Genomic DNA, 13,478 nt, shown 5'->3' with positions numbered 1-13,478 from the left:
ATCTCTTATCTTAATTATCTTGAGGATCAACAATGATTATTCTTCTTGATAGAAAAAAAAGTATAAGGCAAATAAGATGAGTAGTTCTACCTCTCTCTGACATGTGCTATCATCATCTTATACATCCCAACCATTAGTCCTACATAGCTGTGAAATTAGAGGATAATATTAATATGGTCATGATAATTCCTAAAGTCTCATCCATCTTGAAAATTCAGTGATATCAGTATCATGAACAAGTTCCATAGGACACAAAGGGACATGTTAGTGGAAATAAAAAATGTCAGTAAAAGAAGCATATTTGAATTCAAGACACTCAAAACACTTAATTAGATGACTATTTAGACTTATAAGGAAGGTTAGATGTGTATATAATTAAATTTAAAATATTCATTTTATGATAATTTGATAGTACTATATTGGAAATTGGAAATGATGGGTGCTATTGCCAAGAAAAAAATTTTCATTTATGAGCCTCGGCTTCTTCATCAATAAAATAGGTACATTAGAATATGTGTTCCTAGCTTTCATACAAATGAAAAATTAATGAATATTATTGCAATAATTCATATGCCCAGAAGTTGCTGTGGAACTTGGGAATAATTGTCCACATTTCATGCAGAATTCTTTTTGCATACCTGCATCAACTTCTCAAGAAAGGGCTCATCACATCTAGAAGTAGTGGTACCATAGCAAAAAATATGAAACATCCCAAGTCTGTGTTAGTTCTATAAGGACACTAGATGAGTGATCTTTGATAATATAGAGAGACCAAAAAGTGTCCAAATTTGTGTTTGTTCCTGGAGGAAGTTTTATGGAGATCACCAGGCTTTATAGTCTTTTCCAATCAGCCCCACCCTTGTAATATCCACACAGAACAGAGCAACATACTGGGAAGAGGTTGTAAGCAATTTTCAACTCCTTGTCCTTTTGAGGAAGTCGTTCATCTTTTGTTTTGAAGAGTACCAGTAACATGATTAGAGATGATGTCTTGACTTGTATGTGAGTTGGATTTAAGTGAGGCAGACTTACATAGTCATTAACCTCATTCTCTCTTCCAGAGTCATTGAAGTCCAGGGCAAGACAAATCAGGACAACTGGTGGTGGCCTGGGATGCATTGTATGTCAATGGCATCTTTGATGTCTGACCAAGATCTAAATGCTGTACAGCACCTGCTTCAGACACCTTCATGGCCACTGGAATAAAATTTCCTCATCTGCCCATTCTGGTAGGGGAAATCTTTACTTGCTTGGGGTAGATATTCCCCTAAATCATGGATAGGATTGAGGCTTGTCGGTTACCCTCTAGCTAGATTAGCCCATCTCCTGAGATGGTTTACTACAATGTGGCTGCTGTATAGGCTACAGCTTTTTGGAGCCACAGGTGAGAGTTGAATGAAAGATGGACACCAAAAGTGGATGAGCATCTTTGAAAAGGGTTCAGCAAGTCACCAGAGGTACTAGTCCTCCTGGAACACTCTGGTAATGTTTTTTCTTAGGCAAGGGCATGTGATAAGAACTGTAAACTAGGTTAAGTTTCTGGCCGTGTCTGATGAAAGTTAAATGGAAGAGGCCTTAGGAGACAGTGAGAGAAGAATTCAAGATACAGATTATCAGTCTTCAGAATAGGAATTGGTTTTGCCTTTCTTTGTAACCCTAGTGACTGGCACACATGAAGCATTTAATAAGTACATTTTGATTGACTGACTAATTTTAGCTTGGACATCTGTCATCGTCTGTGAATAGTTTTGAGGGGGAACAGCTTCCTAGACACTGACTAAAAGATCTAGGCAAAAATCTTGCAGCCCTCCTTTGTAGGGCAGAATCTTAGTAAGCATAGGGTCCTTGAATGAATGGTGAAGTTGACAGAAAAGAATTATAGTCCTTCCCTGCAGTGGAGAGGCTTATTAATCTAAAGATAAATGGCAGCTGAAGATCAGCTTCAACTGAGAAGGGAATGACCTATACCAGTGATGGTAAACCTTTTAGAGACCTTAGAGACTGAGTGCCCCAACTGCAATCCTCATGTCACATGTGAGCCTCCAGCCTTACCCCAGGCAGGGGAGGGAGGAAGCTCTCCCATTGGGCTGCTGAACAGAGAGAGGTGGGTGATGGGAGAAATGTCTTCAGGCATACATAGAGAAGGGGAGGGGAACAGCCCCCCCTGGCATGCTTGCCATAGGTTCCATGTTGGCGAACTCCTCCTTTCTTCCCCAACATAGTAGGAAGCAGTAAAGAGGTCTTTGCTAAAGGAAGAAAAACATTCCAGCAATGAAGGACAGCCAGTCTAAAGACTAGGTGTATTGTCATGTATGAGGTATACCAAATAGGTCAGTTGTGGTTGGAATGTGGAAAGTAGTGATGTGTAAGAAGGTTGAAAAGGTCATCAAAGACCCAGTAGAAAAGAAGTTGGAACATTAGACTGACTTTTTATTTGTTCCTAGAGAGCTAGGTGACTCAGTGGCTAGAACCTGGAGTCACTAAGACCTGAGTTTAAATCTGGCCTCAGACACTTACCTAACTGTTTGACCCTGGGCAAGTCACTTAATCACTGTTCATCTTAATTCACTGGAGAGAGAAATGGGAAACCACTCCATTATCTTTGTCAAGAAAACCCCATGGACAGTGTGATCCACACAGTCACAAAGGATTTGAAAGGACTGAACTAATGAACAACAACAACAAGGCCGTAATGAGACATTGGGATTTAATTAGTGGGAGAATGAGGTGGTTAAACCAGGAACTCAGGAAAATTATTTTTACAACTATGTGAAGGATGGATTGGAGTGGAGAAGTATTTGAGGCAGAGAGATCAATTAAGAAGTTACTGCAACTATCCAGGCAAACAGTAATGAGGGCTTAACCTAAGATGGTGGATGGTTGAATGAAGAGAAAAGAACCATGTGAGACACATCACCAAGAGACGTCAGTAGCTATGAAGGATTGGAGGCACAATGGCTAAGTATCTGAATCATTCTTATGAACTCCGCGAACATGAATCCTTCCACAGAGGTATCCTAGTCATTCATGATGCCCTGATCAAGAGTCCCACGAAATCCTGAGGTATCTTCTATCTTCTATCTAAAGGTATGCATATTTGTAGAAGAGTAAACTTCAGGGGACACAGTGGATAGAGCACCAGACCTGGATTAGGAGGTCCCGGGTTTATATCTTACCTCAGATATTTCCTAGCTGTGGTGATCCTGGACAAGTCACTTAACTCTGCTTGCTTAGCCCATGAGCCTCTTCTGTCTAAGAATTGATACTAAAACAGAAGATAAGGACCGAGGGGGAAAAAAAAAGAGACAAAAATTGACAACAGCCCTCTCCACCCTAGGGCCAAAGTAATAAAGAACCTGGTCTTCTTTCCAGTCTAAAGGGAAATATCTCAGAGCTATGACTGAGACAGAAAGCTCAGTAAAAGCTTGCCTGAGTAGTCAGAGATCTATCCAGAAGCTTTGAGTGTCTGGGTTTTTCTTTTCCTGGTGTTTTTAATGTGTGTTTCTCTCTGTTTCTGGGCATCTGCTGTCTTCTGTGAATAGTTTCGAGCGGAACAGAAGGAAACATGATGGGGTCTGATCCCTTGGGTCTCCCCAAGAGAGTGGAGCTTCCTTGCAGGTCTCTGATTGTCCCTATGTATCTGTCAGGAACAAGAGGAACTCAAAGCTGCTGCTCAAGTGTATTCAAAGATGACTTTAAAGTCCACAGACTTGCCTCTCATGTATGTTTTGAGGGCTCCTAACCCACATGCATTAAATCATCACAAACCTCCCTAGATCTCAATTTCTTCATCTCTGAAATAAAGGGTTTGTACTAGATGATCTCTGAGGTCCCTTCCAACTCCAGATCCATGATCCTCTTTAATTAGTGATTTGAATTCTTGGTTTGGTTTTGTTTTTTTTCAAAGTCACAGATTAAGAATAGAAACAGCTTTTCTTTTCCTTCTGTAATATTGGTTTCTTTTCCCTGGAGAAATTGAATTTATTTCCAACTGGAGTCTTCACTAATTAGAATAATTATTTACTGAACTATGGGGTAGAAAGGAGATAGGAGTGGATGGAGGGGTTTAACAAAGGCTCAACTCCTCCTTTCTTCCCAAAGAATTACGTATTTCTATATTCAAAACAAAACAAAACAAAAAAAACTTGGCAGTTCAGCCAAACATTTTCTATAAATTGAATTTGTTTTGCGAGTTATTCACTGATAGTGGCTGCTCTTGTGGCAGAATGCCATTTGTTTAGGACTGTTCTGAGGCATGGCTGATCTGGGAGGCTGCCCCGGGTGCCTCAAATTAGGGGAACATTGTTGAAAAGACCATACAAATAGCTGAATGCATAACTATAAATTGCCTGTATTTTGGACTAACCAGATTACATTATTTAACTAAAGGATAAATGTAAGAAAAGTGGGAATTTAGCATAAATATGGATTCAATAATAAATGTGTGCAATGTGGCATACATTTTGAATGATTTCTGAATAGAATGTTGACCACTCAATATACTGCCTATTAATTACATGTTTTAAAAAATCTGAAGGCTTCCTACTTTTGAAGTCATACTTGAACCCAGGCCTCCTATTCACTGAACTACCTAGCTGCCTCAGAGCAACTGCTCAGAGCTGAAGCAGTTCAGCAATATTAAGTAATGCATTAGCCAAGTCCAACAGTATATGCAATTGTCCATATCAATCACCCACCTCTGCAAAGAAAGGAGAAAGGTGCATTTTTGATATCTCCTCATTAGGGTCAAACTTGGTCATTATAATTACACAGCATTCACTTCCCATTTTTGTTTCTTTTTGTTCTTTCTATTTACATTTTTGCAGTCATAGTTTATTCTCCCCCCCCCATTCTGCTTATGTATGTTTATGCTTATGTATCAGTTCATATAAATCTTCTTGTGCTTCTCTGTATCCTTCATATAGTAAATAGCTTAATACATTCATATACCACAATTATTTAACTATCCCTCCAATTGATTAGCAATTGCTTCCCCCCACCCCCAATTCTTTGATATAAAAAAAGTGCTATTGAAAATATTTTGGAGCCTATCATACCTCACATTCAATGTTCAGACTTCTTGGGGTGCATAGAGAACAACTAGATCTCTGAGAGAATATTTTTTAACATTACCATTCTGACAATGAGTAAATACATAAAGAATCAAAAATAATTTGTTCTACTTTCCCAAACCAACCCAAGAGTCTAATTCTACACCCATTCCAGGAATACAGATATGTCCTGGGGAGACTTTTACAGGCCAAGAGAGTTTCTCAAAAGACTCTACAGAATCAAAACTAGCCCAGGCAGCCAAGTTTGTGCCCTATGTCTCAACATCATTGAAGGGGAGAAAGGATCACTCTCTTCACTTAGGTGACAAAAGAGGCATCAACAATCATCCCAATAGCATCAAACCCAGTCTGTCACTCTTGTCCCCAACAAAGGCTGATATATCCCATTCCCAGGGTGACTTTTCATATGACTAGGGCCATATGGCCACTGACACTGGACCAGGAAAAAGAATTGGCATCCTTTTTGCTCCCTACTACCATAAATCCATCTCTTCCTTAAAGTTCCTTCCAACTTGTCTGAATCTTGTTTGTGTCATTAATGAACCTCCAAGTGGGGGTGGGGGATGCTGGCAAATGTTTAAGAACCAGCTTTCTGAGGGAAAAATTCAAACAGCATTTTGTCCATTGAAGGAGGTCACTAAGCTATTGACTACAACTGGTGTACTGCAGTCTAAAGTCCACAGACAATTCACCTCACAGGAACTTGAATCCCTTAAAGAAACATTTCCCAAATTTCATAGAACAACCTTTCAAATCTCAAAAGGGACTGAAATGAGCTTTTAGGATTTTTGATCCTGATTTTGAGGATGTTGAGTTTCTTCTCTCAGAATTGTTTAGCCCCCATGAACAAAGACAATTCCTAGAAAAGACCAGGACTGATAGTAGGCTGACTAGTTGGCCCACTGTGGAGCAAAGGGAAGATCTGGACTTTGCTAACCCCACTAGCTTGTCCTAACTGAGGAAATGCAGGGAAGACTTGCTCCAAGCAATAAAGTAGTACTGCTAAAAGCCAAATGCATGGGCTAGGTTTGATAAGATCATGCAGAGCAAAGGGGAACATCTTGCCACATACATTGATCGTCTGTCAGAAATGGCAGAATCAATAGTAGGTCTAGAAACAAATAGTGAAGAGTCTGCAAGTCGTGTTTGAAGGCAATTTTTAAGGGGTTGCACACCTCATTTAAAGAACTTCTTTAGGCATTATTTCCCTAAGTATGATAGGGTTAGCCTCATAGAATTACGTGATACAGCAAATTACTTGCATGATAATCAGTCAGAACAAAACAAACAAGTGCAAGACCTAAAAGACAAATTAGAGATGACAGAGAAAAATCTAAAAGAAAAGGAGATAGAAGAAATCAAGAAACTAAACACAGTTAGGACTTACACAAAATCTAGTTACACAAAACCTAGTTACAAACCAAAACCAAACCAAAAGTGCAAAAAGAAACTAGGGAATGCTTCTTCTGTCACAAGCGAGGACACTTGATTAAAAAATTTTTTTTGAAGAAGAAACATGAAATTAAGAACAAGAACACACAAAATTCACAAACTAGGTGCAAAAAGCCCTCTTGTTCTCATTCCATGCTTAAGTCCACTAAGCAAGCATCTGATTTGCAAGAAATGCAACATGCCATTAAAACTGGAGCTAAACCTAAGTACTCAGACATGGTTAGGAAAGAATTATGAAGCCAGGCCTATACAGTATATAGTGTGACACATGGAGATAGAAGAGATAGGGGAAAAGAGGCTGCTGAAAATATTAGACAATAGAAAAGTAATGGTGAAAATTCAGTGCAATAAAGTGAATCTGTGAGTGATAGTACATGCAATAAATCAAGAGAAAGGCAGAGACAAATTAAAGAAATAGATGCAGAAATTAAAGAAATAATATCTCAAATAGCAAATGAGATAAGAGACTTTGAAAAAAGCTGCACAGTAACCACATGGGAAAAAAGCATAAATGAAATCAAATCTTTGTTAGAGAATTTTTTCAATGTAGATTGGGCAATGGGATTGAATTGTGCAAAAGAAAAAGACAGAAAAAGTCACAAGAACCCAAGCAAGTGTTAGTGAAAGATACACAGAAACATAATTTCAATTCCCTAAAGGTTACTGTTGCTAAAGATTTACATTACATCCCACCAAACTCAGTTAATTCATCCAATAGCTACATGGCAAAGGTACCCTCAGGAAAAAAAACAAAACAAAACATCTAATTTGAATCCAGAAGCTGAAAACTTCCATCCAGCAAGGAGTGATTTAGATAAGACAATATTTACTGGAAATGGAGCTGAAATTACTTTTGAAAACAATAATCCTATTCAAAGTAATAGAGGTGACATGACAGTTAAATTTGAAAAGAAGGATGGAATGGAAGTCTTAGTAACTGAACTAACAACCAGGGATTCAAAAGGCAGACTTGAAACCAACATTCTAAGTGGCAGAGGGGAATCTGGCCAAGTAGACTTATGTGAGATAAGGAACAACTATGATTTAAATTCATGTTCCAATGTAGTAGAGGGAGACTTCAGAGGAAATGATTTGAATCAAAGAGAATTTGCTGAGCCACATATACAGCTGGCAGAGGGTAGCAAAGGAATGAACAGTGACTTAGCAACTATAAACACCTTAGCTTCAAAGCCAGAAACACATGTATGTAGTACTGTGGGAAAAAATGTAGGCATACATCCTACTGATGATGAAGGGGAACATGCAGATGTACTGATCTTATTCCCAGAAGAAAATAATAACAGAGGGGAAGATTCCTATCTCTATACAGTCAAAAGAGGGTAAAGATAAACATAAACCTCAGACTAGTGATAGAGTAGGATCTATGATTATTAACAGCATTGAAAAATCTGCAAGAAGAAGCTAACCCCATACCATCAAGTTTACCAATTCAAAACGAAAATCTTAAGCTTAGTAGTGAGAAACAAACAGAAACTGATTTGAGAAACATAAAAGCTGGTGACATAGGCTTAGATCAAAATGCAAAGACAGAGTTACCAACATCTGACAAAAGTTTACATGACACTGAGCAAAATCCAAATAACATAGTGATTGGATTCAGTGATTCTGATTCAGATATTGAATCAGAAGGAATACCAGAGGGTGTAATAATAATGGATCAAGATTATTTAGAACAAATGCCTTATCAATTTTATAAGCTTTATAAAGAGGTAGACGAATAAGGGGATGTGTGGGACACAAGTGAGAAAATTGAATACCTGAAACCAGTACAATCAAAATCTCACCAAGACTATGATGATGAGATATTCTTTGGGCACAGAACAAGTTGCATACCATTAGAAGAACTTTATGCAAGATTAGGGGTTGATAATGAAGTTGACTTTATAGAGAAGTTGAATTACATAGCCTGTACAGATACGGATTTTGAATGGGAAGGTGGATATCAAGGAACATATTAAAGAACTGGAGGAGGAGAGATAGATACAATATTTCACTTCTATTCTCTAACTTCAAAAATATGACAAGTACCATTCATGCTGTAACAGTGAAACCAAGATTAGTTGGAGTTCCATAGGGTAACATACTACACAAAACCTTATGAGAATGAAGACTAGTTTTAGGTAGCACAGGTAATAACTTATTCCAGCAAAAGAAGAACAAGTAATTCAACAACAAGAACACTCCTAAACTTGTAGCATAAAACTCCAACTTCATAACTAGGACAGACACAAACACATAGAATGCTATGGAAGCATAGATTCATATTGGATGAATTTGTTATCAAAGACTTTAACATCAAGTTGTAATTGAGAAGTGAAAAAGGTTATTCATTTCTCTCAACCTTCACCCTGAAATAATCTCTACTGAGGGGAAGGGAGAGAGGGCAGGTATACCATAAAGATATTACTTCATAGTTTCAGATACCTCACTGGACACAACAATGTAATCATGTCATCAGTGAAGAGACATACAAATGACATCTGATTAAAAAAAAAAGCCCTAGTCATAAGAAGTGACATGAATAGCTCAAGAAGAAATCAAAAACAGTCCATGTGAATGAAAGCCTATGAAAACAAAGGCAAGCACATGAGAGTACTTATCAACAAATAGTATGTACAAGAGAGCACACTGCACATGTTAAAATGATAAAAGGATAATTCATAAGCAAAGGATAAACTATGGGAGTGGAAACACCGAGGAAAAGCAACTGCCTGAATAGAGAGGTTGAGGGGACATGACAGAGGAGAGACTCTAAATGAACACTCTAATGCAAATACTATCAACAAAGCAATGGGTTCAAATCAAGAAAACATCTAATGCCCAGTGGACTTACGCATCGGCTATGGGGGGTGGGGGGGAGGAAAAGAAAATGATCTATGTCTTTAACGAATAATGCTTGGAAATGATCAAATAAAATATAATTTAAAAAATGATAAAAGGATAGCACCCCTGAAGCAAATACAGCCAGTAACACAGACAAAAGGAAAACATGCATTTGAAAGATTAGCAGACATAGTAAATGAAAAAAAAGCCTCTATACGAAATCTCTGCCAGCCACAATAACAGAACAGAAAGAAACAATGTTATTTCAAATGAATACATAATTCTCTAAATTCTATCTCCAAGAAATAAGTACAGCAACCATACAATTAATCTCCTTGTGAAACAGTCACACATCAAAAAGATTAAGGTAAACTTCAAATCACTATTCTTAATGAAACTGTAAGAACTATGCACAATGCTATATTGCTTACACTCATTCATGAAGATGTACATATGCAAATCTTACATACATGAAGAGGTGCACAAGTAAAACTTACATGCATGGAGAACACATGTCATGCTTACCCCCATGAATGAAGATAGGCACATGTAATGCTTACTTCCACACACAAAGAATTACTAATGAATTCTGACATGCATTCATGAAGAATTCAGCTTACTTCCATGCACTATGAAAATTTCAATCTTACATGCATGCACATGTAAAGACCTTACATGCATGCACATTCTGTGTTCCGGATTATTCCTGAGTTTGTTCCTGAACTGAAGAACACAGGACTACAATCAAGAGGGAAAGAAAGCAAGAGATTGGCATGCTGACCATATGACAGATGATGAGGACAGGGTCCCTACAATCAACATAAAAGGATATGGAAGGACTGTGAATTTTGGACTTGTGATCTTGAAGATATGTAAGAATGCATCATACATGTTAACATCACATATATGCATGCACACCCTATATAGAAAAGGAAGAGGTATCTCATGGAATGGGTAAGTATACAACATGCATAGTTACAAAACAAAAGTCACACTGATAAAAAATTTCCATGGAAAATTTAAAAAGATAGAGACATTTCTTATCTGCATGAGTTTGCACAGAAATCTAGAATGATGTACATATGTAAATCTATAATAAGTACAACTTATGTACATATGTAAATACTAATTTACTAATGAACTAACTATATTAAAATAGTTTATTAATATTCCAATGTATAACAATAGTGACAGCTTAGTGAATTTGTTCAAAGTCTAAAGAAATAGAGACAGACATAGAACTACTTAAGTATAGAAATATATTGCATTATGATTTTGGTTAGTAATTGTTAGTACTAGAAAATTTCTTAGTTAAATTTATAGACATTAGGAGATAATACAAAATGTTATGGAAATTGTTGGAATGGTTTGAAAATTGTTACATGATTTGTTATTATGTAAAAATCATGTTCATGTACAATCCTTATTACCTACACCTTTTTCCTATACCCAATCTTCCAGTTCTTCCAGAACTTGCCAGATAACTCTTCATTTTCCAACATTAACCCTGTGCCGAGTATCCCAGGTGCTCTCCCCTTTTCAGCTTTCTTTTGTGTATTGTTCTCCCGTCCCCATATTACCCCCACAAGCTCCTTAAGGACAGGGACTATTTCTTTTTTGCATCCCCAGTGCTGAACATAGAGCTTGGCATATAATAGGTGTTCAATAAATATTTATGGAATTAAATTCAAAAGAATTGCACACTATTAATAACCATAGAAAAGAATTTCCCCCAAAAAAGTAATAAGAGAAATGGAAATCAAAGCAAATCCAAGGTTCTTCTTCACACGCATTAAGCTGGTAAAGATGACAAAAAAATTAGAGAGAAGATGTAAAGACAAACATGCTAATTAAGCCTGATTCAGGCCAAGCTCCTGGTATTGGTATTGGAACAAAATAAGATGCCACAATCATTCAGCAGTTAAATGGATATTTAATTAGTAATAGCAAGGAAAGGGTATTCAATAAATATAAAAAATAAGGACATTGTGAGGTGATTCAGCTGAATGAATCATTGTGAACTTCCAGCCAAGTCTTAGAGGAAGGCTGAAGCATCTCAGGGATGTTTTGTACTCCAATGATGTTAGCAGGTCCAAACCTTTAGGATATTTCTTCTACTACAGATATAAACAAAAAGATATCAAAAGAATTTCAAGTTATTAACAAGCATAAGAAAGAATGTTCCAAACCACTAATAATAGGAGAAATATAAATTAAAGCAGTTGAGATTTCCTTTCATATTCAGAAAACTGGCAGAGATTCCAAAAGATGAAAGGAGTCAGTGTTTGGATAGGTCGGGGAGAGAGAGCCCACAACTGCATTATTGGTGGAGTTTTTAATTGGTACAACCATTTTGGAAAACAATTTGGAATTATTCAAAGAGAGTGACAAAAATGTTCATATCTTTTGATCTAAAGATTCCACCTCGGATTTGCTGATTTATATTTCCCTTACTATTAGTGATTTTGAACATTCTTATTCCTTTTAATAATTTGTAATTCTTCTTTTGGGAGCTTTTTGTTCTCAATCAAAATATATCACAGGAAAAACAGTGGCAAAAAGAAAGTTCCTATGTATACTAACATATTTATAGCAGCACTTTTTGTGGTAGGAAAGATCTGGAAACAAAGTAAATGCCAGTGGATAAACTGTAGTACATGAATGTAATAGAATACTATCATACTGTAAGACATAGTAAATATATGAAATCCAGAGAAGCATGGAAAGATTTATATGAACTGATACAAAAGGAAATAAGCAGAACCAAGAAAACAACATATGGTATAAGTACAATATAGTAAGAACAAAAATAATCCTAGCTGAATGCTGAGAAATCAAGCTAGTCAAAAATAATAGATATGAGAAGACACTCCCCTCTATTTTTTTTGTAGAAACTGAGTTCCATGGGAGTGGAGCACTGAAGAGAGCCACTTTTTTGAGATGTTGGATAATTCTACTGATTTTTTCTTTTTCTTTTTTTTCCTTTTCTTATAAGGGTTAGTTTTCTGGGATAGGTAAAAGGTAGGGGAAATGTAGGTGGTGTAAAAACCAAAGCTATAAATAGAGGTTTATTTTTTAAACAGAAAAAAAGTAATCTGTTTCTTCTCTGATGACTCAATCACTATGAGCTGAAGAGACAATTTGTTGATTGAAAAAGCACACTTCTACTGCAGTGTGAGGCATTAGCCAAGAACTCTTTTCCAAGAGTATACTTAGGACTGAGCAGTCTGGGGTGGGGTAGGGGTGGGGGGAATTGAACTGACATGAACAGAAAAATCTTCATATCTCCATTTGGCATCTTTCTCCCCTCTCATGCTGTACTTTTCATTCTTCCCCTTTTTTTCTTCCACCGTGACTTCCCGGTACCTCTCCTCCTACATCAAAAGTATCAATGATGCAATAGAAAAAGCTCTACATTAGATGTCAGGAGGTGTGAGTTATCATTCTTAATTTTCTACTAGCTGTGGTGTGACCTTAGATAAGTCATACCACATCAACTCACACTGATATTCAGCAAAATACAACAGAACCGGGGTTTGAGCCAATAGCTTTAAAACTTGAGGGGACAAAGTAACTATTCTTCTGGTGATCTGATTTTTCTGTCAGTGTAAGTGTGGTTTAGGATATCATTAGGATATCATTAGGATATTAGGGATCATAAAGTCTATAAAAGCAATCTGTTTAAGGGATAAAGACATATGCAGATATTTATATTTTTGATGGAATGTTAATTTAACAGGATTAGTACTGCTTCTATTTTTTTATTTCAAACTTTACAAAACCGAATAAATAAGCATTTCCATATATGAAGAAAAAGAAGATTGTACATAAGTAGAATCACAATTTTGTATATATTAAATTTACTTTTCTTCATATCTATATAATAAGTCCCATCTACAAGTGTCCCAGCCTATCTTCCCCATCTCACAAAAGGGATCGTAAGGGAGAACAACATGTACATATAAATTGTCTTTCATGTTTTCACCTCTCCATTCATTTTCTGGAGGTAACATTCATAGTTTATTCTTGCAGCATTAATTCTGTAGTTGTGTATAATGTGGCTCTACTCATTTCACTGTTCATTCTTTATACCAGAGATTGATTCCCTTT

This window comes from Monodelphis domestica, chromosome 3 (genome assembly GCF_027887165.1).
Source record: "Monodelphis domestica isolate mMonDom1 chromosome 3, mMonDom1.pri, whole genome shotgun sequence".
In the NCBI taxonomy this organism is placed as follows: domain Eukaryota; kingdom Metazoa; phylum Chordata; class Mammalia; order Didelphimorphia; family Didelphidae; genus Monodelphis; species Monodelphis domestica.
This window is presented reverse-complemented; position numbering follows the sequence as displayed.